This window comes from Ambystoma mexicanum, chromosome 1p, assembly GCF_040938575.1.
Source record: "Ambystoma mexicanum isolate Mex_15411 chromosome 1p, UKY_AmexF1_1, whole genome shotgun sequence".
NCBI lineage: Eukaryota > Metazoa > Chordata > Amphibia > Caudata > Ambystomatidae > Ambystoma > Ambystoma mexicanum.
The window spans coordinates 237904755-237930440 of record NC_090921.1 but is presented as its reverse complement, the minus strand read 5'-3'; the positions used below and the strand labels follow the sequence as shown (position 1 = coordinate 237930440).

Below are 25686 nucleotides of genomic sequence, written 5' to 3'. Positions count from 1 at the left end.
GTCAAGAACTAAAAAAAATCCAGAAAAGGTTTAACCTCCCCGTCGGGGAATTGAACCCCGGTCTCCCGCGTGACAGGCGGGGATACTGACCACTATACTAACGAGGAGACGTGAGGGGATGAAATGAACAGCTGCTGATGTCTGCACAGCATCCAGCGACCACCTAGCTGGCCTAGGGGGGTCTCATTTTCCCCCGTCAAACGGCTTGCCCGATCTAAGGCTAATTTCTTTCTTTTTATCGGCACCAGGCTTAAAACTCAGTTTAAGGCGATAGTTCCGGGCTATGTTTGACTCCAGAGTTGAATCTGTCATCCCGCATTTCCTCAGCAAATCAAGCTACCCATCTCAAGTCTCATGAGCTGAGGACGGCAAAGTCCCTGTGGGCTTAGGACAGTCAAAGAAACCCCTGGGCTGCATGCTAAGCCCCTTTTCGGCTTCACTTTCCGAATCCTGCCCTAGCTTGCGATTAGTTTTTTTCTCACTTCTTGCCCCCATCTCCCACCTTGCCTCATGGTCTCCCCTCCTCTGCGCACCTGACAGTTTGCCTGCCCTTCCACTGCCTGTCTCCAGACTTTCCAAGGAGAAAAGGCAAAGCACTAAAGCGGGCCGGGCAACGGGTCAAGTTCCGCTTTCGGCGACTAGCAGGGAGGTAGCGTGGCCGAGCGGTCTAAGGCGCTGGATTAAGGCTCCAGTCTCTTCGGAGGCGTGGGTTCAAATCCCACCGCTGCCACTTTTCCTGGCCTTGCATTTTAAAGAAGAACGTAACGTTGACCTCTTCCTTCATTAGTGCCACCTCTGTCGCAATGAGCAAGCGGATGGTATGCCACACCCTGCAGGAAAAAGGTTTAGCTTCTGACGTCTTGCTTTTCTGGACATCCAGTCTCAAGTTTCCCATCTGGAACGGCGCTCCCTGCTGCTTTGTGAAGGCTTGCTGCAAGAGCCTTCGAAACCCAGGAGCTCTTGCGTTGAGCTGTGACGCGTCCTGGGAAGACCTCCCGTTGCAGCGGAATGAGCCCCACTTCCAGGGCGTGCTGGTAGCAAATTTCCCACAGCCCACAGGGAGCAAACGATCCCAGGTGTGATGTATCACCAGGAGAGGCTGAGATGAGAGTAAGGGTTCACGCGTGTGCCCGGACCGAGGTTAATGATGGGATTAGAGCTAGGGTTAGATGCAGGGAAAGAGTGAGAGTTATAATTAGGGATAAAGCTAACAGGTGATCATTACTCGTCATGTAACATGATACAAAGGGTCAGAAGAGGAACTGATTCAGGGTTACAATTTGGACTTCGCAGACAACAGGAGCACTAAATGGTGCTGAGGGGGACTCAATAAAGTGGACCGGCCGCCTAATGTAAGCAATTGTGCACAAATATTGTACGATGACTAGCGTTGCCGGTGCTTTTTTCTTAAAGAGTCAGTTCTTGGCACCCATTCCCTACTTGACTCAGCCTAATCTTCAAGAATATTTGTCAAGAACTAAAAAAAATCCAGAAAAGGTTTAACCTCCCCGTCGGGGAATTGAACCCCGGTCTCCCGGGTGACAGGCGGGGATACTGACCACTATACTAACGAGGAGACGTGAGGGCATGAAATGAACAGCTGCTGATGTCTGCACAGCATCCAGCGACCACCTAGCTGGCCTAGGGGGTCTCATTTTCCCCCGTCAAACGGCTTGCCCGATCTAAGGCTAATTTCTTTCTTTTTATCGGCACCAGGCTTAAAACTCAGTTTAAGGCGATAGTTCCGGGCTATGTTTGACTCCAGAGTTGAATCTGTCATCCCGCATTTCCTCAGCAAATCAAGCTACCCATCTCAAGTCTCATGAGCTGAGGACGGCAAAGTCCCTGTGGGCTTAGGACAGTCAAAGAAACCCCTGGGCTGCATGCTAAGCCCCTTTTCGGCTTCACTTTCCGAATCCTGCCCTAGCTTGCGATTAGTTTTTTTCTCACTTCTTGCCCCCATCTCCCACCTTGCCTCATGGTCTCCCCTCCTCTGCGCACCTGACAGTTTGCCTGCCCTTCCACTGCCTGTCTCCAGACTTTCCAAGGAGAAAAGGCAAAGCACTAAAGCGGGCCGGGCAACGGGTCAAGTTCCGCTTTCGGCGACTAGCAGGGAGGTAGCGTGGCCGAGCGGTCTAAGGCGCTGGATTAAGGCTCCAGTCTCTTCGGAGGCGTGGGTTCAAATCCCACCGCTGCCACTTTTCCTGGCCTTGCATTTTAAAGAAGAACGTAACGTTGACCTCTTCCTTCATTAGTGCCACCTCTGTCGCAATGAGCAAGCGGATGGTATGCCACACCCTGCAGGAAAAAGGTTTCGCTTCTGACGTCTTGCTTTTCTGGACATCCAGTCTCAAGTTTCCCATCTGGAACGGCGCTCCCTGCTGCTTTGTGAAGGCTTGCTGCAAGAGCCTTCGAAACCCAGGAGCTCTTGCGTTGAGCTGTGACGCGTCCTGGGAAGACCTCCCGTTGCAGCGGAATGAGCCCCACTTCCAGGGCGTGCTGGTAGCAAATTTCCCACAGCCCACAGGGAGCAAACGATCCCAGGTGTGATGTATCACCAGGAGAGGCTGAGATGAGAGTAGGGGTTCACGCGTGTGCCCGGACCGAGGTTAATGATGGGATTAGAGCTAGGGTTAGATGCAGGGAAAGAGTGAGAGTTATAATTAGGGATAAAGCTAACAGGTGATCATTACTCGTCATGTAACATGATACAAAGGGTCAGAAGAGGAACTGATTCAGGGTTACAATTTGGACTTCGCAGACAACAGGAGCACTAAATGGTGCTGAGGGGGACTCAATAAAGTGGACCGGCCGCCTAATGTAAGCAATTGTGCACAAATATTGTACGATGACTAGCGTTGCCGGTGCTTTTTTCTTAAAGAGTCAGTTCTTGGCACCCATTCCCTACTTGACTCAGCCTAATCTTCAAGAATATTTGTCAAGAACTAAAAAAAATCCAGAAAAGGTTTAACCTCCCCGTCGGGGAATTGAACCCCGGTCTCCCGCGTGACAGGCGGGGATACTGACCACTATACTAACGAGGAGACGTGAGGGCATGAAATGAACAGCTGCTGATGTCTGCACAGCATCCAGCGACCACCTAGCTGGCCTAGGGGGTCTCATTTTCCCCCGTCAAACGGCTTGCCCGATCTAAGGCTAATTTCTTTCTTTTTATCGGCACCAGGCTTAAAACTCAGTTTAAGGCGATAGTTCCGGGCTATGTTTGACTCCAGAGTTGAATCTGTCATCCCGCATTTCCTCAGCAAATCAAGCTACCCATCTCAAGTCTCATGAGCTGAGGACGGCAAAGTCCCTGTGGGCTTAGGACAGTCAAAGAAACCCCTGGGCTGCATGCTAAGCCCCTTTTCGGCTTCACTTTCCGAATCCTGCCCTAGCTTGCGATTCGTTTTTTTCTCACTTCTTGCCCCCATCTCCCACCTTGCCTCATGGTCTCCCCTCCTCTGCGCACCTGACAGTTTGCCTGCCCTTCCACTGCCTGTCTCCAGACTTTCCAAGGAGAAAAGGCAAAGCACTAAAGCGGGCCGGGCAACGGGTCAAGTTCCGCTTTCGGCGACTAGCAGGGAGGTAGCGTGGCCGAGCGGTCTAAGGCGCTGGATTAAGGCTCCAGTCTCTTCGGAGGCGTGGGTTCAAATCCCACCGCTGCCACTTTTCCTGGCCTTGCATTTTAAAGAAGAACGTAACGTTGACCTCTTCCTTCATTAGTGCCACCTCTGTCGCAATGAGCAAGCGGATGGTATGCCACACCCTGCAGGAAAAAGGTTTCGCTTCTGACGTCTTGCTTTTCTGGACATCCAGTCTCAAGTTTCCCATCTGGAACGGCGCTCCCTGCTGCTTTGTGAAGGCTTGCTGCAAGAGCCTTCGAAACCCAGGAGCTCTTGCGTTGAGCTGTGACGCGTCCTGGGAAGACCTCCCGTTGCAGCGGAATGAGCCCCACTTCCAGGGCGTGCTGGTAGCAAATTTCCCACAGCCCACAGGGAGCAAACGATCCCAGGTGTGATGTATCACCAGGAGAGGCTGAGATGAGAGTAGGGGTTCACGCGTGTGCCCGGACCGAGGTTAATGATGGGATTAGAGCTAGGGTTAGATGCAGGGAAAGAGTGAGAGTTATAATTAGGGATAAAGCTAACAGGTGATCATTACTCGTCATGTAACATGATACAAAGGGTCAGAAGAGGAACTGATTCAGGGTTACAATTTGGACTTCGCAGACAACAGGAGCACTAAATGGTGCTGAGGGGGACTCAATAAAGTGGACCGGCCGCCTAATGTAAGCAATTGTGCACAAATATTGTACGATGACTAGCGTTGCCGGTGCTTTTTTCTTAAAGAGTCAGTTCTTGGCACCCATTCCCTACTTGACTCAGCCTAATCTTCAAGAATATTTGTCAAGAACTAAAAAAAATCCAGAAAAGGTTTAACCTCCCCGTCGGGGAATTGAACCCCGGTCTCCCGCGTGACAGGTGGGGATACTGACCACTATACTAACGAGGAGACGTGAGGGCATGAAATGAACAGCTGCTGATGTCTGCACAGCATCCAGCGACCACCTAGCTGGCCTAGGGGGTCTCATTTTCCCCCGTCAAACGGCTTGCCCGATCTAAGGCTAATTTCTTTCTTTTTATCGGCACCAGGCTTAAAACTCAGTTTAAGGCGATAGTTCCGGGCTATGTTTGACTCCAGAGTTGAATCTGTCATCCCGCATTTCCTCAGCAAATCAAGCTACCCATCTCAAGTCTCATGAGCTGAGGACGGCAAAGTCCCTGTGGGCTTAGGACAGTCAAAGAAACCCCTGGGCTGCATGCTAAGCCCCTTTTTGGCTTCACTTTCCGAATCCTGCCCTAGCTTGCGATTAGTTTTTTTCTCACTTCTTGCCCCCATCTCCCACCTTGCCTCATGGTCTCCCCTCCTCTGCGCACCTGACAGTTTGCCTGCCCTTCCACTGCCTGTCTCCAGACTTTCCAAGGAGAAAAGGCAAAGCACTAAAGCGGGCCGGGCAACGGTTCAAGTTCCGCTTTCGGCAACTAGCAGGGAGATAGCGTGGCCGAGCGGTCTAAGGCGCTGGATTAAGGCTCCAGTCTCTTCGGAGGCGTGGGTTCAAATCCCACCGCTGCCACTTTTCCTGGCCTTGCATTTTAAAGAAGAACGTAACGTTGACCTCTTCCTTCATTAGTGCCACCTCTGTCGCAATGAGCAAGCGGATGGTATGCCACACCCTGCAGGAAAAAGGTTTCGCTTCTGACGTCTTGCTTTTCTGGACATCCAGTCTCAAGTTTCCCATCTGGAACGGCGCTCCCTGCTGCTTTGTGAAGGCTTGCTGCAAGAGCCTTCGAAACCCAGGAGCTCTTGCGTTGAGCTGTGACGCGTCCTGGGAAGACCTCCCGTTGCAGCGGAATGAGCCCCACTTCCAGGGCGTGCTGGTAGCAAATTTCCCACAGCCCACAGGGAGCAAACGATCCCAGGTGTGATGTATCACCAGGAGAGGCTGAGATGAGAGTAGGGGTTCACGCGTGTGCCCGGACCGAGGTTAATGATGGGATTAGAGCTAGGGTTAGATGCAGGGAAAGAGTGAGAGTTATAATTAGGGATAAAGCTAACAGGTGATCATTACTCGTCATGTAACATGATACAAAGGGTCAGAAGAGGAACTGATTCAGGGTTACAATTTGGACTTCGCAGACAACAGGAGCACTAAATGGTGCTGAGGGGGACTCAATAAAGTGGACCGGCCGCCTAATGTAAGCAATTGTGCACAAATATTGTACGATGACTAGCGTTGCCGGTGCTTTTTTCTTAAAGAGTCAGTTCTTGGCACCCATTCCCTACTTGACTCAGCCTAATCTTCAAGAATATTTGTCAAGAACTAAAAAAAATCCAGAAAAGGTTTAACCTCCCCGTCGGGGAATTGAACCCCGGTCTCCCGCGGGGATACTGACCACTATACTAACGAGGAGACGTGAGGGCATGAAATGAACAGCTGCTGATGTCTGCACAGCATCCAGCGACCACCTAGCTGGCCTAGGGGGTCTCATTTTCCCCCGTCAAACGGCTTGCCCGATCTAAGGCTAATTTCTTTCTTTTTATCGGCACCAGGCTTAAAACTCAGTTTAAGGCGATAGTTCCGGGCTATGTTTGACTCCAGAGTTGAATCTGTCATCCCGCATTTCCTCAGCAAATCAAGCTACCCATCTCAAGTCTCATGAGCTGAGGACGGCAAAGTCCCTGTGGGCTTAGGACAGTCAAAGAAACCCCTGGGCTGCATGCTAAGCCCCTTTTCGGCTTCACTTTCCGAATCCTGCCCTAGCTTGCGATTCGTTTTTTTCTCACTTCTTGCCCCCATCTCCCACCTTGCCTCATGGTCTCCCCTCCTCTGCGCACCTGACAGTTTGCCTGCCCTTCCACTGCCTGTCTCCAGACTTTCCAAGGAGAAAAGGCAAAGCACTAAAGCGGGCCGGGCAACGGGTCAAGTTCCGCTTTCGGCGACTAGCAGGGAGGTAGCGTGGCCGAGCGGTCTAAGGCGCTGGATTAAGGCTCCAGTCTCTTCGGAGGCGTGGGTTCAAATCCCACCGCTGCCACTTTTCCTGGCCTTGCATTTTAAAGAAGAACGTAACGTTGACCTCTTCCTTCATTAGTGCCACCTCTGTCGCAATGAGCAAGCGGATGGTATGCCACACCCTGCAGGAAAAAGGTTTCGCTTCTGACGTCTTGCTTTTCTGGACATCCAGTCTCAAGTTTCCCATCTGGAACGGCGCTCCCTGCTGCTTTGTGAAGGCTTGCTGCAAGAGCCTTCGAAACCCAGGAGCTCTTGCGTTGAGCTGTGACGCGTCCTGGGAAGACCTCCCGTTGCAGCGGAATGAGCCCCACTTCCAGGGCGTGCTGGTAGCAAATTTCCCACAGCCCACAGGGAGCAAACGATCCCAGGTGTGATGTATCACCAGGAGAGGCTGAGATGAGAGTAAGGGTTCACGCGTGTGCCCGGACCGAGGTTAATGATGGGATTAGAGCTAGGGTTAGATGCAGGGAAAGAGTGAGAGTTATAATTAGGGATAAAGCTAACAGGTGATCATTACTCGTCATGTAACATGATACAAAGGGTCAGAAGAGGAACTGATTCAGGGTTACAATTTGGACTTCGCAGACAACAGGAGCACTAAATGGTGCTGAGGGGGACTCAATAAAGTGGACCGGCCGCCTAATGTAAGCAATTGTGCACAAATATTGTACGATGACTAGCGTTGCCGGTGCTTTTTTCTTAAAGAGTCAGTTCTTGGCACCCATTCCCTACTTGACTCAGCCTAATCTTCAAGAATATTTGTCAAGAACTAAAAAAAATCCAGAAAAGGTTTAACCTCCCCGTCGGGGAATTGAACCCCGGTCTCCCGCGTGACAGGCGGGGATACTGCCCACTATACTAACGAGGAGACGTGAGGGCATGAAATGAACAGCTGCTGATGTCTGCACAGCATCCAGCGACCACCTAGCTGGCCTAGGGGGTCTCATTTTCCCCCGTCAAACGGCTTGCCCGATCTAAGGCTAATTTCTTTCTTTTTATCGGCACCAGGCTTAAAACTCAGTTTAAGGCGATAGTTCCGGGCTATGTTTGACTCCAGAGTTGAATCTGTCATCCCGCATTTCCTCAGCAAATCAAGCTACCCATCTCAAGTCTCATGAGCTGAGGACGGCAAAGTCCCTGTGGGCTTAGGACAGTCAAAGAAACCCCTGGGCTGCATGCTAAGCCCCTTTTCGGCTTCACTTTCCGAATCCTGCCCTAGCTTGCGATTAGTTTTTTTCTTACTTCTTGCCCCCATCTCCCACCTTGCCTCATGGTCTCCCCTCCTCTGCGCACCTGACAGTTTGCCTGCCCTTCCACTGCCTGTCTCCAGACTTTCCAAGGAGAAAAGGCAAAGCACTAAAGCGGGCCGGGCAACGGGTCAAGTTCCGCTTTCGGCGACTAGCAGGGAGGTAGCGTGGCCGAGCGGTCTAAGGCGCTGGATTAAGGCTCCAGTCTCTTCGGAGGCGTGGGTTCAAATCCCACCGCTGCCACTTTTCCTGGCCTTGCATTTTAAAGAAGAACGTAACGTTGACCTCTTCCTTCATTAGTGCCACCTCTGTCGCAATGAGCAAGCGGATGGTATGCCACACCCTGCAGGAAAAAGGTTTCGCTTCTGACGTCTTGCTTTTCTGGACATCCAGTCTCAAGTTTCCCATCTGGAACGGCGCTCCCTGCTGCTTTGTGAAGGCTTGCTGCAAGAGCCTTCGAAACCCAGGAGCTCTTGCGTTGAGCTGTGACGCGTCCTGGGAAGACCTCCCGTTGCAGCGGAATGAGCCCCACTTCCAGGGCGTGCTGGTAGCAAATTTCCCACAGCCCACAGGGAGCAAACGATCCCAGGTGTGATGTATCACCAGGAGAGGCTGAGATGAGAGTAGGGGTTCACGCGTGTGCCCGGACCGAGGTTAATGATGGGATTAGAGCTAGGGTTAGATGCAGGGAAAGAGTGAGAGTTATAATTAGGGATAAAGCTAACAGGTGATCATTACTCGTCATGTAACATGATACAAAGGGTCAGAAGAGGAACTGATTCAGGGTTACAATTTGGACTTCGCAGACAACAGGAGCACTAAATGGTGCTGAGGGGGACTCAATAAAGTGGACCGGCCGCCTAATGTAAGCAATTGTGCACAAATATTGTACGATGACTAGCGTTGCCGGTGCTTTTTTCTTAAAGAGTCAGTTCTTGGCACCCATTCCCTACTTGACTCAGCCTAATCTTCAAGAATATTTGTCAAGAACTAAAAAAAATCCAGAAAAGGTTTAACCTCCCCGTCGGGGAATTGAACCCCGGTCTCCCGCGTGACAGGCGGGGATACTGACCACTATACTAACGAGGAGACGTGAGGGGATGAAATGAACAGCTGCTGATGTCTGCACAGCATCCAGCGACCACCTAGCTGGCCTAGGGGGGTCTCATTTTCCCCCGTCAAACGGCTTGCCCGATCTAAGGCTAATTTCTTTCTTTTTATCGGCACCAGGCTTAAAACTCAGTTTAAGGCGATAGTTCCGGGCTATGTTTGACTCCAGAGTTGAATCTGTCATCCCGCATTTCCTCAGCAAATCAAGCTACCCATCTCAAGTCTCATGAGCTGAGGACGGCAAAGTCCCTGTGGGCTTAGGACAGTCAAAGAAACCCCTGGGCTGCATGCTAAGCCCCTTTTCGGCTTCACTTTCCGAATCCTGCCCTAGCTTGCGATTAGTTTTTTTCTCACTTCTTGCCCCCATCTCCCACCTTGCCTCATGGTCTCCCCTCCTCTGCGCACCTGACAGTTTGCCTGCCCTTCCACTGCCTGTCTCCAGACTTTCCAAGGAGAAAAGGCAAAGCACTAAAGCGGGCCGGGCAACGGGTCAAGTTCCGCTTTCGGCGACTAGCAGGGAGGTAGCGTGGCCGAGCGGTCTAAGGCGCTGGATTAAGGCTCCAGTCTCTTCGGAGGCGTGGGTTCAAATCCCACCGCTGCCACTTTTCCTGGCCTTGCATTTTAAAGAAGAACGTAACGTTGACCTCTTCCTTCATTAGTGCCACCTCTGTCGCAATGAGCAAGCGGATGGTATGCCACACCCTGCAGGAAAAAGGTTTCGCTTCTGACGTCTTGCTTTTCTGGACATCCAGTCTCAAGTTTCCCATCTGGAACGGCGCTCCCTGCTGCTTTGTGAAGGCTTGCTGCAAGAGCCTTCGAAACCCAGGAGCTCTTGCGTTGAGCTGTGACGCGTCCTGGGAAGACCTCCCGTTGCAGCGGAATGAGCCCCACTTCCAGGGCGTGCTGGTAGCAAATTTCCCACAGCCCACAGGGAGCAAACGATCCCAGGTGTGATGTATCACCAGGAGAGGCTGAGATGAGAGTAAGGGTTCACGCGTGTGCCCGGACCGAGGTTAATGATGGGATTAGAGCTAGGGTTAGATGCAGGGAAAGAGTGAGAGTTATAATTAGGGATAAAGCTAACAGGTGATCATTACTCGTCATGTAACATGATACAAAGGGTCAGAAGAGGAACTGATTCAGGGTTACAATTTGGACTTCGCAGACAACAGGAGCACTAAATGGTGCTGAGGGGGACTCAATAAAGTGGACCGGCCGCCTAATGTAAGCAATTGTGCACAAATATTGTACGATGACTAGCGTTGCCGGTGCTTTTTTCTTAAAGAGTCAGTTCTTGGCACCCATTCCCTACTTGACTCAGCCTAATCTTCAAGAATATTTGTCAAGAACTAAAAAAAATCCAGAAAAGGTTTAACCTCCCCGTCGGGGAATTGAACCCCGGTCTCCCGCGTGACAGGCGGGGATACTGCCCACTATACTAACGAGGAGACGTGAGGGCATGAAATGAACAGCTGCTGATGTCTGCACAGCATCCAGCGACCACCTAGCTGGCCTAGGGGGTCTCATTTTCCCCCGTCAAACGGCTTGCCCGATCTAAGGCTAATTTCTTTCTTTTTATCGCCACCAGGCTTAAAACTCAGTTTAAGGCGATAGTTCCGGGCTATGTTTGACTCCAGAGTTGAATCTGTCATCCCGCATTTCCTCAGCAAATCAAGCTACCCATCTCAAGTCTCATGAGCTGAGGACGGCAAAGTCCCTGTGGGCTTAGGACAGTCAAAGAAACCCCTGGGCTGCATGCTAAGCCCCTTTTCGGCTTCACTTTCCGAATCCTGCCCTAGCTTGCGATTAGTTTTTTTCTTACTTCTTGCCCCCATCTCCCACCTTGCCTCATGGTCTCCCCTCCTCTGCGCACCTGACAGTTTGCCTGCCCTTCCACTGCCTGTCTCCAGACTTTCCAAGGAGAAAAGGCAAAGCACTAAAGCGGGCCGGGCAACGGGTCAAGTTCCGCTTTCGGCGACTAGCAGGGAGGTAGCGTGGCCGAGCGGTCTAAGGCGCTGGATTAAGGCTCCAGTCTCTTCGGAGGCGTGGGTTCAAATCCCACCGCTGCCACTTTTCCTGGCCTTGCATTTTAAAGAAGAACGTAACGTTGACCTCTTCCTTCATTAGTGCCACCTCTGTCGCAATGAGCAAGCGGATGGTATGCCACACCCTGCAGGAAAAAGGTTTCGCTTCTGACGTCTTGCTTTTCTGGACATCCAGTCTCAAGTTTCCCATCTGGAACGGCGCTCCCTGCTGCTTTGTGAAGGCTTGCTGCAAGAGCCTTCGAAACCCAGGAGCTCTTGCGTTGAGCTGTGACGCGTCCTGGGAAGACCTCCCGTTGCAGCGGAATGAGCCCCACTTCCAGGGCGTGCTGGTAGCAAATTTCCCACAGCCCACAGGGAGCAAACGATCCCAGGTGTGATGTATCACCAGGAGAGGCTGAGATGAGAGTAGGGGTTCACGCGTGTGCCCGGACCGAGGTTAATGATGGGATTAGAGCTAGGGTTAGATGCAGGGAAAGAGTGAGAGTTATAATTAGGGATAAAGCTAACAGGTGATCATTACTCGTCATGTAACATGATACAAAGGGTCAGAAGAGGAACTGATTCAGGGTTACAATTTGGACTTCGCAGACAACAGGAGCACTAAATGGTGCTGAGGGGGACTCAATAAAGTGGACCGGCCGCCTAATGTAAGCAATTGTGCACAAATATTGTACGATGACTAGCGTTGCCGGTGCTTTTTTCTTAAAGAGTCAGTTCTTGGCACCCATTCCCTACTTGACTCAGCCTAATCTTCAAGAATATTTGTCAAGAACTAAAAAAAATCCAGAAAAGGTTTAACCTCCCCGTCGGGGAATTGAACCCCGGGGATACTGACCACTATACTAACGAGGAGACGTGAGGGGATGAAATGAACAGCTGCTGATGTCTGCACAGCATCCAGCGACCACCTAGCTGGCCTAGGGGGGTCTCATTTTCCCCCGTCAAACGGCTTGCCCGATCTAAGGCTAATTTCTTTCTTTTTATCGGCACCAGGCTTAAAACTCAGTTTAAGGCGATAGTTCCGGGCTATGTTTGACTCCAGAGTTGAATCTGTCATCCCGCATTTCCTCAGCAAATCAAGCTACCCATCTCAAGTCTCATGAGCTGAGGACGGCAAAGTCCCTGTGGGCTTAGGACAGTCAAAGAAACCCCTGGGCTGCATGCTAAGCCCCTTTTCGGCTTCACTTTCCGAATCCTGCCCTAGCTTGCGATTAGTTTTTTTCTCACTTCTTGCCCCCATCTCCCACCTTGCCTCATGGTCTCCCCTCCTCTGCGCACCTGACAGTTTGCCTGCCCTTCCACTGCCTGTCTCCAGACTTTCCAAGGAGAAAAGGCAAAGCACTAAAGCGGGCCGGGCAACGGGTCAAGTTCCGCTTTCGGCGACTAGCAGGGAGGTAGCGTGGCCGAGCGGTCTAAGGCGCTGGATTAAGGCTCCAGTCTCTTCGGAGGCGTGGGTTCAAATCCCACCGCTGCCACTTTTCCTGGCCTTGCATTTTAAAGAAGAACGTAACGTTGACCTCTTCCTTCATTAGTGCCACCTCTGTCGCAATGAGCAAGCGGATGGTATGCCACACCCTGCAGGAAAAAGGTTTCGCTTCTGACGTCTTGCTTTTCTGGACATCCAGTCTCAAGTTTCCCATCTGGAACGGCGCTCCCTGCTGCTTTGTGAAGGCTTGCTGCAAGAGCCTTCGAAACCCAGGAGCTCTTGCGTTGAGCTGTGACGCGTCCTGGGAAGACCTCCCGTTGCAGCGGAATGAGCCCCACTTCCAGGGCGTGCTGGTAGCAAATTTCCCACAGCCCACAGGGAGCAAACGATCCCAGGTGTGATGTATCACCAGGAGAGGCTGAGATGAGAGTAAGGGTTCACGCGTGTGCCCGGACCGAGGTTAATGATGGGATTAGAGCTAGGGTTAGATGCAGGGAAAGAGTGAGAGTTATAATTAGGGATAAAGCTAACAGGTGATCATTACTCGTCATGTAACATGATACAAAGGGTCAGAAGAGGAACTGATTCAGGGTTACAATTTGGACTTCGCAGACAACAGGAGCACTAAATGGTGCTGAGGGGGACTCAATAAAGTGGACCGGCCGCCTAATGTAAGCAATTGTGCACAAATATTGTACGATGACTAGCGTTGCCGGTGCTTTTTTCTTAAAGAGTCAGTTCTTGGCACCCATTCCCTACTTGACTCAGCCTAATCTTCAAGAATATTTGTCAAGAACTAAAAAAAATCCAGAAAAGGTTTAACCTCCCCGTCGGGGAATTGAACCCCGGTCTCCCGCGTGACAGGCGGGGATACTGACCACTATACTAACGAGGAGACGTGAGGGCATGAAATGAACAGCTGCTGATGTCTGCACAGCATCCAGCGACCACCTAGCTGGCCTAGGGGGTCTCATTTTCCCCCGTCAAACGGCTTGCCCGATCTAAGGCTAATTTCTTTCTTTTTATCGGCACCAGGCTTAAAACTCAGTTTAAGGCGATAGTTCCGGGCTATGTTTGACTCCAGAGTTGAATCTGTCATCCCGCATTTCCTCAGCAAATCAAGCTACCCATCTCAAGTCTCATGAGCTGAGGACGGCAAAGTCCCTGTGGGCTTAGGACAGTCAAAGAAACCCCTGGGCTGCATGCTAAGCCCCTTTTCGGCTTCACTTTCCGAATCCTGCCCTAGCTTGCGATTAGTTTTTTTCTTACTTCTTGCCCCCATCTCCCACCTTGCCTCATGGTCTCCCCTCCTCTGCGCACCTGACAGTTTGCCTGCCCTTCCACTGCCTGTCTCCAGACTTTCCAAGGAGAAAAGGCAAAGCACTAAAGCGGGCCGGGCAACGGGTCAAGTTCCGCTTTCGGCGACTAGCAGGGAGGTAGCGTGGCCGAGCGGTCTAAGGCGCTGGATTAAGGCTCCAGTCTCTTCGGAGGCGTGGGTTCAAATCCCACCGCTGCCACTTTTCCTGGCCTTGCATTTTAAAGAAGAACGTAACGTTGACCTCTTCCTTCATTAGTGCCACCTCTGTCGCAATGAGCAAGCGGATGGTATGCCACACCCTGCAGGAAAAAGGTTTCGCTTCTGACGTCTTGCTTTTCTGGACATCCAGTCTCAAGTTTCCCATCTGGAACGGCGCTCCCTGCTGCTTTGTGAAGGCTTGCTGCAAGAGCCTTCGAAACCCAGGAGCTCTTGCGTTGAGCTGTGACGCGTCCTGGGAAGACCTCCCGTTGCAGCGGAATGAGCCCCACTTCCAGGGCGTGCTGGTAGCAAATTTCCCACAGCCCACAGGGAGCAAACGATCCCAGGTGTGATGTATCACCAGGAGAGGCTGAGATGAGAGTAGGGGTTCACGCGTGTGCCCGGACCGAGGTTAATGATGGGATTAGAGCTAGGGTTAGATGCAGGGAAAGAGTGAGAGTTATAATTAGGGATAAAGCTAACAGGTGATCATTACTCGTCATGTAACATGATACAAAGGGTCAGAAGAGGAACTGATTCAGGGTTACAATTTGGACTTCGCAGACAACAGGAGCACTAAATGGTGCTGAGGGGGACTCAATAAAGTGGACCGGCCGCCTAATGTAAGCAATTGTGCACAAATATTGTACGATGACTAGCGTTGCCGGTGCTTTTTTCTTAAAGAGTCAGTTCTTGGCACCCATTCCCTACTTGACTCAGCCTAATCTTCAAGAATATTTGTCAAGAACTAAAAAAAATCCAGAAAAGGTTTAACCTCCCCGTCGGGGAATTGAACCTCTCCCGCGTGACAGGCGGGGATACTGACCACTATACTAACGAGGAGACGTGAGGGCATGAAATGAACAGCTGCTGATGTCTGCACAGCATCCAGCGACCACCTAGCTGGCCTAGGGGGGTCTCATTTTCCCCCGTCAAACGGCTTGCCCGATCTAAGGCTAATTTCTTTCTTTTTATCGGCACCAGGCTTAAAACTCAGTTTAAGGCGATAGTTCCGGGCTATGTTTGACTCCAGAGTTGAATCTGTCATCCCGCATTTCCTCAGCAAATCAAGCTACCCATCTCAAGTCTCATGAGCTGAGGACGGCAAAGTCCCTGTGGGCTTAGGACAGTCAAAGAAACCCCTGGGCTGCATGCTAAGCCCCTTTTCGGCTTCACTTTCCGAATCCTGCCCTAGCTTGCGATTAGTTTTTTTCTCACTTCTTGCCCCCATCTCCCACCTTGCCTCATGGTCTCCCCTCCTCTGCGCACCTGACAGTTTGCCTGCCCTTCCACTGCCTGTCTCCAGACTTTCCAAGGAGAAAAGGCAAAGCACTAAAGCGGGCCGGGCAACGGGTCAAGTTCCGCTTTCGGCGACTAGCAGGGAGGTAGCGTGGCCGAGCGGTCTAAGGCGCTGGATTAAGGCTCCAGTCTCTTCGGAGGCGTGGGTTCAAATCCCACCGCTGCCACTTTTCCTGGCCTTGCATTTTAAAGAAGAACGTAACGTTGACCTCTTCCTTCATTAGTGCCACCTCTGTCGCAATGAGCAAGCGGATGGTATGCCACACCCTGCAGGAAAAAGGTTTCGCTTCTGACGTCTTGCTTTTCTGGACATCCAGTCTCAAGTTTCCCATCTGGAACGGCGCTCCCTGCTGCTTTGTGAAGGCTTGCTGCAAGAGCCTTCGAAACCCAGGAGCTCTTGCGTTGAGCTGTGACGCGTCCTGGGAAGACCTCCCGTTGCAGCGGAATGAGCCCCACTTCCAGGGCGTGCTGGTAGCAAATTTCCCACAGCCCACAGGGAGCAAACGATCCCAGGTGTGATGTATCACCAGGAGAGGCTGAGATGAGAGTAAGGGTTCACGCGTGTGCCCGGACCGAGGTTAATGATGGGATTAGAGCTAGGGTTAGATGCAGGGAAAGAGTGAGAGTTATAATTAGGGATAAAGCTAACAGGTGATCATTACTCGTCATGTAACATGATACAAAGGGTCAGAAGAGGAACTGATTCAGGGTTACAATTTGGACTTCGCAGACAACAGGAGCACTAAATGGTGCTGAGGGGGACTCAATAAAGTGGACCGGCCGCCTAATGTAAGCAATTGTGCACAAATATTGTACGATGACTAGCGTTGCCGGTGCTTTTTTCTTAAAGAGTCAGTTCTTGGCACCCATTCCCTACTTGACTCAGCCTAATCTTCAAGAATATTTGTCAAGAACTAAAAAAAATCCAGAAAAGGTTTAACCTCCCCGTCGGGGAATTGAACCCCGGTCTCCCGCGTGACAGGCGGGGGATACTGACCACTATACTAACGAGGAGACGTGAGGGCATGAAATGAACAGCTGCTGATGTCTGCACAGCATCCAGCGACCACCTAGCTGGCCTAGGGGGTCTCATTTTCCCCCGTCAAACGGCTTGCCCGATCTAAGGCTAATTTCTTTCTTTTTATCGGCACCAGGCTTAAAACTCAGTTTAAGGCGATAGTTCCGGGCTATGTTTGACTCCAGAGTTCATCCTGTCATCCCGCATTTCCTCAGCAAATCAAGCTACCCATCTCAAGTCTCATGAGCTGAGGACGGCAAAGTCCCTGTGGGCTTAGGACAGTCAAAGAAACCCCTGGGCTGCATGCTAAGCCCCTTTTCGGCTTCACTTTCCGAATCCTGCCCTAGCTTGCGATTAGTTTTTTTCTCACTTCTTGCCCCCATCTCCCACCTTGCCTCATGGTCTCCCCTCCTCTGCGCACCTGACAGTTTGCCTGCCCTTCCACTGCCTGTCTCCAGACTTTCCAAGGAGAAAAGGCAAAGCACTAAAGCGGGCCGGGCAACGGGTCAAGTTCCGCTTTCGGCGACTAGCAGGGAGGTAGCGTGGCCGAGCGGTCTAAGGCGCTGGATTAAGGCTCCAGTCTCTTCGGAGGCGTGGGTTCAAATCCCACCGCTGCCACTTTTCCTGGCCTTGCATTTTAAAGAAGAACGTAACGTTGACCTCTTCCTTCATTAGTGCCACCTCTGTCGCAATGAGCAAGCGGATGGTATGCCACACCCTGCAGGAAAAAGGTTTCGCTTCTGACGTCTTGCTTTTCTGGACATCCAGTCTCAAGTTTCCCATCTGGAACGGCGCTCCCTGCTGCTTTGTGAAGGCTTGCTGCAAGAGCCTTCGAAACCCAGGAGCTCTTGCGTTGAGCTGTGACGCGTCCTGGGAAGACCTCCCGTTGCAGCGGAATGAGCCCCACTTCCAGGGCGTGCTGGTAGCAAATTTCCCACAGCCCACAGGGAGCAAACGATCCCAGGTGTGATGTATCACCAGGAGAGGCTGAGATGAGAGTAAGGGTTCACGCGTGTGCCCGGACCGAGGTTAATGATGGGATTAGAGCTAGGGTTAGATGCAGGGAAAGAGTGAGAGTTATAATTAGGGATAAAGCTAACAGGTGATCATTACTCGTCATGTAACATGATACAAAGGGTCAGAAGAGGAACTGATTCAGGGTTACAATTTGGACTTCGCAGACAACAGGAGCACTAAATGGTGCTGAGGGGGACTCAATAAAGTGGACCGGCCGCCTAATGTAAGCAATTGTGCACAAATATTGTACGATGACTAGCGTTGCCGGTGCTTTTTTCTTAAAGAGTCAGTTCTTGGCACCCATTCCCTACTTGACTCAGCCTAATCTTCAAGAATATTTGTCAAGAACTAAAAAAAATCCAGAAAAGGTTTAACCTCCCCGTCGGGGAATTGAACCCCGGTCTCCCGCGTGACAGGCGGGGATACTGACCACTATACTAACGAGGAGACGTGAGGGCATGAAATGAACAGCTGCTGATGTCTGCACAGCATCCAGCGACCACCTAGCTGGCCTAGGGGGTCTCATTTTCCCCCGTCAAACGGCTTGCCCGATCTAAGGCTAATTTCTTTCTTTTTATCGGCACCAGGCTTAAAACTCAGTTTAAGGCGATAGTTCCGGGCTATGTTTGACTCCAGAGTTGAATCTGTCATCCCGCATTTCCTCAGCAAATCAAGCTACCCATCTCAAGTCTCATGAGCTGAGGACGGCAAAGTCCCTGTGGGCTTAGGACAGTCAAAGAAACCCCTGGGCTGCATGCTAAGCCCCTTTTCGGCTTCACTTTCCGAATCCTGCCCTAGCTTGCGATTAGTTTTTTTCTCACTTCTTGCCCCCATCTCCCACCTTGCCTCATGGTCTCCCCTCCTCTGCGCACCTGACAGTTTGCCTGCCCTTCCACTGCCTGTCTCCAGACTTTCCAAGGAGAAAAGGCAAAGCACTAAAGCGGGCCGGGCAACGGGTCAAGTTCCGCTTTCGGCGACTAGCAGGGAGGTAGCGTGGCCGAGCGGTCTAAGGCGCTGGATTAAGGCTCCAGTCTCTTCGGAGGCGTGGGTTCAAATCCCACCGCTGCCACTTTTCCTGGCCTTGCATTTTAAAGAAGAACGTAACGTTGACCTCTTCCTTCATTAGTGCCACCTCTGTCGCAATGAGCAAGCGGATGGTATGCCACACCCTGCAGGAAAAAGGTTTCGCTTCTGACGTCTTGCTTTTCTGGACATCCAGTCTCAAGTTTCCCATCTGGAACGGCGCTCCCTGCTGCTTTGTGAAGGCTTGCTGCAAGAGCCTTCGAAACCCAGGAGCTCTTGCGTTGAGCTGTGACGCGTCCTGGGAAGACCTCCCGTTGCAGCGGAATGAGCCCCACTTCCAGGGCGTGCTGGTAGCAAATTTCCCACAGCCCACAGGGAGCAAACGATCCCAGGTGTGATGTATCACCAGGAGAGGCTGAGATGAGAGTAAGGGTTCACGCGTGTGCCCGGACCGAGGTTAATGATGGGATTAGAGCTAGGGTTAGATGCAGGGAAAGAGTGAGAGTTATAATTAGGGATAAAGCTAACAGGTGATCATTACTCGTCATGTAACATGATACAAAGGGTCAGAAGAGGAACTGATTCAGGGTTACAATTTGGACTTCGCAGACAACAGGAGCACTAAATGGTGCTGAGGGGGACTCAATAAAGTGGACCGGCTGCCTAATGTAAGCAATTGTGCACAAATATTGTACGATGACTAGCGTTGCCGGTGCTTTTTTCTTAAAGAGTCAGTTCTTGGCACCCATTCCCTACTTGACTCAGCCTAATCTTCAAGAATATTTGTCAAGAACTAAAAAAAATCCAGAAAAGGTTTAACCTCCCCGTCGGGGAATTGAACCCCGGTCTCCCGGGTGACAGGCGGGGATACTGACCACTATACTAACGAGGAGACGTGAGGGCATGAAATGAACAGCTGCTGATGTCTGCACAGCATCCAGCGACCACCTAGCTGGCCTAGGGGGTCTCATTTTCCCCCGTCAAACGGCTTGCCCGATCTAAGGCTAATTTCTTTCTTTTTATCGGCACCAGGCTTAAAACTCAGTTTAAGGCGATAGTTCCGGGCTATGTTTGACTCCAGAGTTGAATCTGTCATCCCGCATTTCCTCAGCAAATCAAGCTACCCATCTCAAGTCTCATGAGCTGAGGACGGCAAAGTCCCTGTGGGCTTAGGACAGTCAAAGAAACCCCTGGGCTGCATGCTAAGCCCCTTTTCGGCTTCACTTTCCGAATCCTGCCCTAGCTTGCGATTCGTTTTTTTCTCACTTCTTGCCCCCATCTCCCACCTTGCCTCATGGTCTCCCCTCCTCTGCGCACCTGACAGTTTGCCTGCCCTTCCACTGCCTGTCTCCAGACTTTCCAAGGAGAAAAGGCAAAGCACTAAAGCGGGCCGGGCAACGGGTCAAGTTCCGCTTTCGGCGACTAGCAGGGAGGTAGCGTGGCCGAGCGGTCTAAGGCGCTGGATTAAGGCTCCAGTCTCTTCGGAGGCGTGGGTTCAAATCCCACCGCTGCCACTTTTCCTGGCCTTGCATTTTAAAGAAGAACGTAACGTTGACCTCTTCCTTCATTAGTGCCACCTCTGTCGCAATGAGCAAGCGGATGGTATGCCACACCCTGCAGGAAAAAGGTTTCGCTTCTGACGTCTTGCTTTTCTGGACATCCAGTCTCAAGTTTCCCATCTGGAACGGCGCTCCCTGCTGCTTTGTGAAGGCTTGCTGCAAGAGCCTTCGAAACCCAGGAGCTCTTGCGTTGAGCTGTGACGCGTCCTGGGAAGACCTCCCGTTGCAGCGGAATGAGCCCCACTTCCAGGGCGTGCTGGTAGCGAATTTCCCACAGCCCACAGGGAGCAAACGATCCCAGGTGTGATGTATCACCAGGAGAGGCTGAGATGAGAGTAAGGGTTCACGCGTGTGCCCGGACCGAGGTTAATGATGGGATTAGAGCTAGGGTTAGATGCAGGGAAAGAGTGAGAGTTATAATTAGGGATAAAGCTAACAGGTGATCATTACTCGTCATGTAACATGATACAAAGGGTCAGAAGAGGAACTGATTCAGGGTTACAATTTGGACTTCGCAGACAACAGGAGCACTAAATGGTGCTGAGGGGGACTCAATAAAGTGGACCGGCCGCCTAATGTAAGCAATTGTGCACAAATATTGTACGATGACTAGCGTTGCCGGTGCTTTTTTCTTAAAGAGTCAGTTCTTGGCACCCATTCCCTACTTGACTCAGCCTAATCTTCAAGAATATTTGTCAAGAACTAAAAAAAATCCAGAAAAGGTTTAACCTCCCCGTCGGGGAATTGAACCCCGGTCTCCCGCGTGACAGGCGGGGATACTGACCACTATACTAACGAGGAGACGTGAGGGCATGAAATGAACAGCTGCTGATGTCTGCACAGCATCCAGCGACCACCTAGCTGGCCTAGGGGGTCTCATTTTCCCCCGTCAAACGGCTTGCCCGATCTAAGGCTAATTTCTTTCTTTTTATCGGCACCAGGCTTAAAACTCAGTTTAAGGCGATAGTTCCGGGCTATGTTTGACTCCAGAGTTGAATCTGTCATCCCGCATTTCCTCAGCAAATCAAGCTACCCATCTCAAGTCTCATGAGCTGAGGACGGCAAAGTCCCTGTGGGCTTAGGACAGTCAAAGAAACCCCTGGGCTGCATGCTAAGCCCCTTTTCGGCTTCACTTTCCGAATCCTGCCCTAGCTTGCGATTAGTTTTTTTCTCACTTCTTGCCCCCATCTCCCACCTTGCCTCATGGTCTCCCCTCCTCTGCGCACCTGACAGTTTGCCTGCCCTTCCACTGCCTGTCTCCAGACTTTCCAAGGAGAAAAGGCAAAGCACTAAAGCGGGCCGGGCAACGGGTCAAGTTCCGCTTTCGGCGACTAGCAGGGAGGTAGCGTGGCCGAGCGGTCTAAGGCGCTGGATTAAGGCTCCAGTCTCTTCGGAGGCGTGGGTTCAAATCCCACCGCTGCCACTTTTCCTGGCCTTGCATTTTAAAGAAGAACGTAACGTTGACCTCTTCCTTCATTAGTGCCACCTCTGTCGCAATGAGCAAGCGGATGGTATGCCACACCCTGCAGGAAAAAGGTTTCGCTTCTGACGTCTTGCTTTTCTGGACATCCAGTCTCAAGTTTCCCATCTGGAACGGCGCTCCCTGCTGCTTTGTGAAGGCTTGCTGCAAGAGCCTTCGAAACCCAGGAGCTCTTGCGTTGAGCTGTGACGCGTCCTGGGAAGACCTCCCGTTGCAGCGGAATGAGCCCCACTTCCAGGGCGTGCTGGTAGCAAATTTCCCACAGCCCACAGGGAGCAAACGATCCCAGGTGTGATGTATCACCAGGAGAGGCTGAGATGAGAGTAGGGGTTCACGCGTGTGCCCGGACCGAGGTTAATGATGGGATTAGAGCTAGGGTTAGATGCAGGGAAAGAGTGAGAGTTATAATTAGGGATAAAGCTAACAGGTGATCATTACTCGTCATGTAACATGATACAAAGGGTCAGAAGAGGAACTGATTCAGGGTTACAATTTGGACTTCGCAGACAACAGGAGCACTAAATGGTGCTGAGGGGGACTCAATAAAGTGGACCGGCCGCCTAATGTAAGCAATTGTGCACAAATATTGTACGATGACTAGCGTTGCCGGTGCTTTTTTCTTAAAGAGTCAGTTCTTGGCACCCATTCCCTACTTGACTCAGCCTAATCTTCAAGAATATTTGTCAAGAACTAAAAAAAATCCAGAAAAGGTTTAACCTCCCCGTCGGGGAATTGAACCCCGGTCTCCCGCGTGACAGGCGGGGATACTGACCACTATACTAACGAGGAGACGTGAGGGCATGAAATGAACAGCTGCTGATGTCTGCACAGCATCCAGCGACCACCTAGCTGGCCTAGGGGGGTCTCATTTTCCCCTGTCAAACGGCTTGCCCGATCTAAGGCTAATTTCTTTCTTTTTATCGGCACCAGGCTTAAAACTCAGTTTATGGCGATAGTTCCGGGCTATGTTTGACTCCAGAGTTGAATCTGTCATCCCGCATTTCCTCAGCAAATCAAGCTACCCATCTCAAGTCTCATGAGCTGAGGACGGCAAAGTCCCTGTGGGCTTAGGACAGTCAAAGAAACCCCTGGGCTGCATGCTAAGCCCCTTTTCGGCTTCACTTTCCGAATCCTGCCCTAGCTTGCGATTAGTTTTTTTCTCACTTCTTGCCCCCATCTCCCACCTTGCCTCATGGTCTCCCCTCCTCTGCGCACCTGACAGTTTGCCTGCCCTTCCACTGCCTGTCTCCAGACTTTCCAAGGAGAAAAGGCAAAGCACTAAAGCGGGCCGGGCAACGGGTCAAGTTCCGCTTTCGGCGACTAGCAGGGAGGTAGCGTGGCCGAGCGGTCTAAGGCGCTGGATTAAGGCTCCAGTCTCTTCGGAGGCGTGGGTTCAAATCCCACCGCTGCCACTTTTCCTGGCCTTGCATTTTAAAGAAGAACGTAACGTTGACCTCTTCCTTCATTAGTGCCACCTCTGTCGCAATGAGCAAGCGGATGGTATGCCACACCCTGCAGGAAAAAGGTTTCGCTTCTGACGTCTTGCTTTTCTGGACATCCAGTCTCAAGTTTCCCATCTGGAACGGCGCTCCCTGCTGCTTTGTGAAGGCTTGCTGCAAGAGCCTTCGAAACCCAGGAGCTCTTGCGTTGAGCTGTGACGCGTCCTGGGAAGACCTCCCGTTGCAGCGGAATGAGCCCCACTTCCAGGGCGTGCTGGTAGCAAATTTCCCACAGCCCACAGGGAGCAAACGATCCCAGGTGTGATGTATCACCAGGAGAGGCTGAGATGAGAGTAGGGGTTCACGCGTGTGCCCGGACCGAGGTTAATGATGGGATTAGAGCTAGGGTTAGATGCAGGGAAAGAGTGAGAGTTATAATTAGGGATAAAGCTAACAGGTGATCATTACTCGTCATGTAACATGATACAAAGGGTCAGAAGAGGAACTGATTCAGGGTTACAATTTGGACTTCGCAGACAACAGGAGCACTAAATGGTGCTGAGGGGGACTCAATAAAGTGGACCGGCCGCCTAATGTAAGCAATTGTGCACAAATATTGTACGATGACTAGCGTTGCCGGTGCTTTTTTCTTAAAGAGTCAGTTCTTGGCACCCATTCCCTACTTGACTCAGCCTAATCTTCAAGAATATTTGTCAAGAACTAAAAAAAATCCAGAAAAGGTTTAACCTCCCCGTCGGTCTCCCGCGTGACAGGCGGGGATACTGACCACTATACTAACGAGGAGACGTGAGGGCATGAAATGAACAGCTGCTGATGTCTGCACAGCATCCAGCGACCACCTAGCTGGCCTAGGGGGTCTCATTTTCCCCCGTCAAACGGCTTGCCCGATCTAAGGCTAATTTCTTTCTTTTTATCGGCACCAGGCTTAAAACTCAGTTTAAGGCGATAGTTCCGGGCTATGTTTGACTCCAGAGTTGAATCTGTCATCCCGCATTTCCTCAGCAAATCAAGCTACCCATCTCAAGTCTCATGAGCTGAGGACGGCAAAGTCCCTGTGGGCTTAGGACAGTCAAAGAAACCCCTGGGCTGCATGCTAAGCCCCTTTTCGGCTTCACTTTCCGAATCCTGCCCTAGCTTGCGATTAGTTTTTTTCTCACTTCTTGCCCCCATCTCCCACCTTGCCTCATGGTCTCCCCTCCTCTGCGCACCTGACAGTTTGCCTGCCCTTCCACTGCCTGTCTCCAGACTTTCCAAGGAGAAAAGGCAAAGCACTAAAGCGGGCCGGGCAACGGGTCAAGTTCCGCTTTCGGCGACTAGCAGGGAGGTAGCGTGGCCGAGCGGTCTAAGGCGCTGGATTAAGGCTCCAGTCTCTTCGGAGGCGTGGGTTCAAATCCCACCGCTGCCACTTTTCCTGGCCTTGCATTTTAAAGAAGAACGTAACGTTGACCTCTTCCTTCATTAGTGCCACCTCTGTCGCAATGAGCAAGCGGATGGTATGCCACACCCTGCAGGAAAAAGGTTTCGCTTCTGACGTCTTGCTTTTCTGGACATCCAGTCTCAAGTTTCCCATCTGGAACGGCGCTCCCTGCTGCTTTGTGAAGGCTTGCTGCAAGAGCCTTCGAAACCCAGGAGCTCTTGCGTTGAGCTGTGACGCGTCCTGGGAAGACCTCCCGTTGCAGCGGAATGAGCCCCACTTCCAGGGCGTGCTGGTAGCGAATTTCCCACAGCCCACAGGGAGCAAACGATCCCAGGTGTGATGTATCACCAGGAGAGGCTGAGATGAGAGTAAGGGTTCACGCGTGTGCCCGGACCGAGGTTAATGATGGGATTAGAGCTAGGGTTAGATGCAGGGAAAGAGTGAGAGTTATAATTAGGGATAAAGCTAACAGGTGATCATTACTCGTCATGTAACATGATACAAAGGGTCAGAAGAGGAACTGATTCAGGGTTACAATTTGGACTTCGCAGACAACAGGAGCACTAAATGGTGCTGAGGGGGACTCAATAAAGTGGACCGGCCGCCTAATGTAAGCAATTGTGCACAAATATTGTACGATGACTAGCGTTGCCGGTGCTTTTTTCTTAAAGAGTCAGTTCTTGGCACCCATTCCCTACTTGACTCAGCCTAATCTTCAAGAATATTTGTCAAGAACTAAAAAAAATCCAGAAAAGGTTTAACCTCCCCGTCGGGGAATTGAACCCTGGTCTCCCGCGTGACAGGCGGGGATACTGACCACTATACTAACGAGGAGACGTGAGGGCATGAAATGAACAGCTGCTGATGTCTGCACAGCATCCAGCGACCACCTAGCTGGCCTAGGGGGTCTCATTTTCCCCCGTCAAACGGCTTGCCCGATCTAAGGCTAATTTCTTTCTTTTTATCGGCACCAGGCTTAAAACTCAGTTTAAGGCGATAGTTCCGGGCTATGTTTGACTCCAGAGTTGAATCTGTCATCCCGCATTTCCTCAGCAAATCAAGCTACCCATCTCAAGTCTCATGAGCTGAGGACGGCAAAGTCCCTGTGGGCTTAGGACAGTCAAAGAAACCCCTGGGCTGCATGCTAAGCCCCTTTTCGGCTTCACTTTCCGAATCCTGCCCTAGCTTGCGATTAGTTTTTTTCTTACTTCTTGCCCCCATCTCCCACCTTGCCTCATGGTCTCCCCTCCTCTGCGCACCTGACAGTTTGCCTGCCCTTCCACTGCCTGTCTCCAGACTTTCCAAGGAGAAAAGGCAAAGCACTAAAGCGGGCCGGGCAACGGGTCAAGTTCCGCTTTCGGCGACTAGCAGGGAGGTAGCGTGGCCGAGCGGTCTAAGGCGCTGGATTAAGGCTCCAGTCTCTTCGGAGGCGTGGGTTCAAATCTCACCGCTGCCACTTTTCCTGGCCTTGCATTTTAAAGAAGAACGTAACGTTGAC

General features: G+C 51.5%; 7 non-coding genes across 7 annotated transcripts; all 7 read right to left on the bottom strand.

Annotated features, from left to right (window-relative positions):
* Positions 1-35: 35 nt before the first annotated feature.
* TRNAD-GUC (transfer RNA aspartic acid (anticodon GUC)) lies at positions 36-107 on the bottom strand. The gene has a single exon. It is a non-coding gene; the product is annotated as a tRNA-Asp (tRNA).
* A 2865-nt stretch (positions 108-2972) lies between these two features.
* Positions 2973-3044, bottom strand: TRNAD-GUC (transfer RNA aspartic acid (anticodon GUC)). Its single transcript has one exon. It is a non-coding gene; the product is annotated as a tRNA-Asp (tRNA).
* A 5791-nt stretch (positions 3045-8835) lies between these two features.
* On the bottom strand, positions 8836-8907 carry TRNAD-GUC (transfer RNA aspartic acid (anticodon GUC)). The gene has a single exon. It is a non-coding gene; the product is annotated as a tRNA-Asp (tRNA).
* A 4315-nt stretch (positions 8908-13222) lies between these two features.
* Positions 13223-13294, bottom strand: TRNAD-GUC (transfer RNA aspartic acid (anticodon GUC)). The gene has a single exon. It is a non-coding gene; the product is annotated as a tRNA-Asp (tRNA).
* Positions 13295-17624: 4330 nt separating this feature from the next.
* Positions 17625-17696, bottom strand: TRNAD-GUC (transfer RNA aspartic acid (anticodon GUC)). The gene has a single exon. It is a non-coding gene; the product is annotated as a tRNA-Asp (tRNA).
* A 2864-nt stretch (positions 17697-20560) lies between these two features.
* TRNAD-GUC (transfer RNA aspartic acid (anticodon GUC)) lies at positions 20561-20632 on the bottom strand. Its single transcript has one exon. It is a non-coding gene; the product is annotated as a tRNA-Asp (tRNA).
* Positions 20633-22028: 1396 nt separating this feature from the next.
* Positions 22029-22100, bottom strand: TRNAD-GUC (transfer RNA aspartic acid (anticodon GUC)). The gene has a single exon. It is a non-coding gene; the product is annotated as a tRNA-Asp (tRNA).
* Between the last annotated feature and the right edge of the window lie 3586 nt (positions 22101-25686).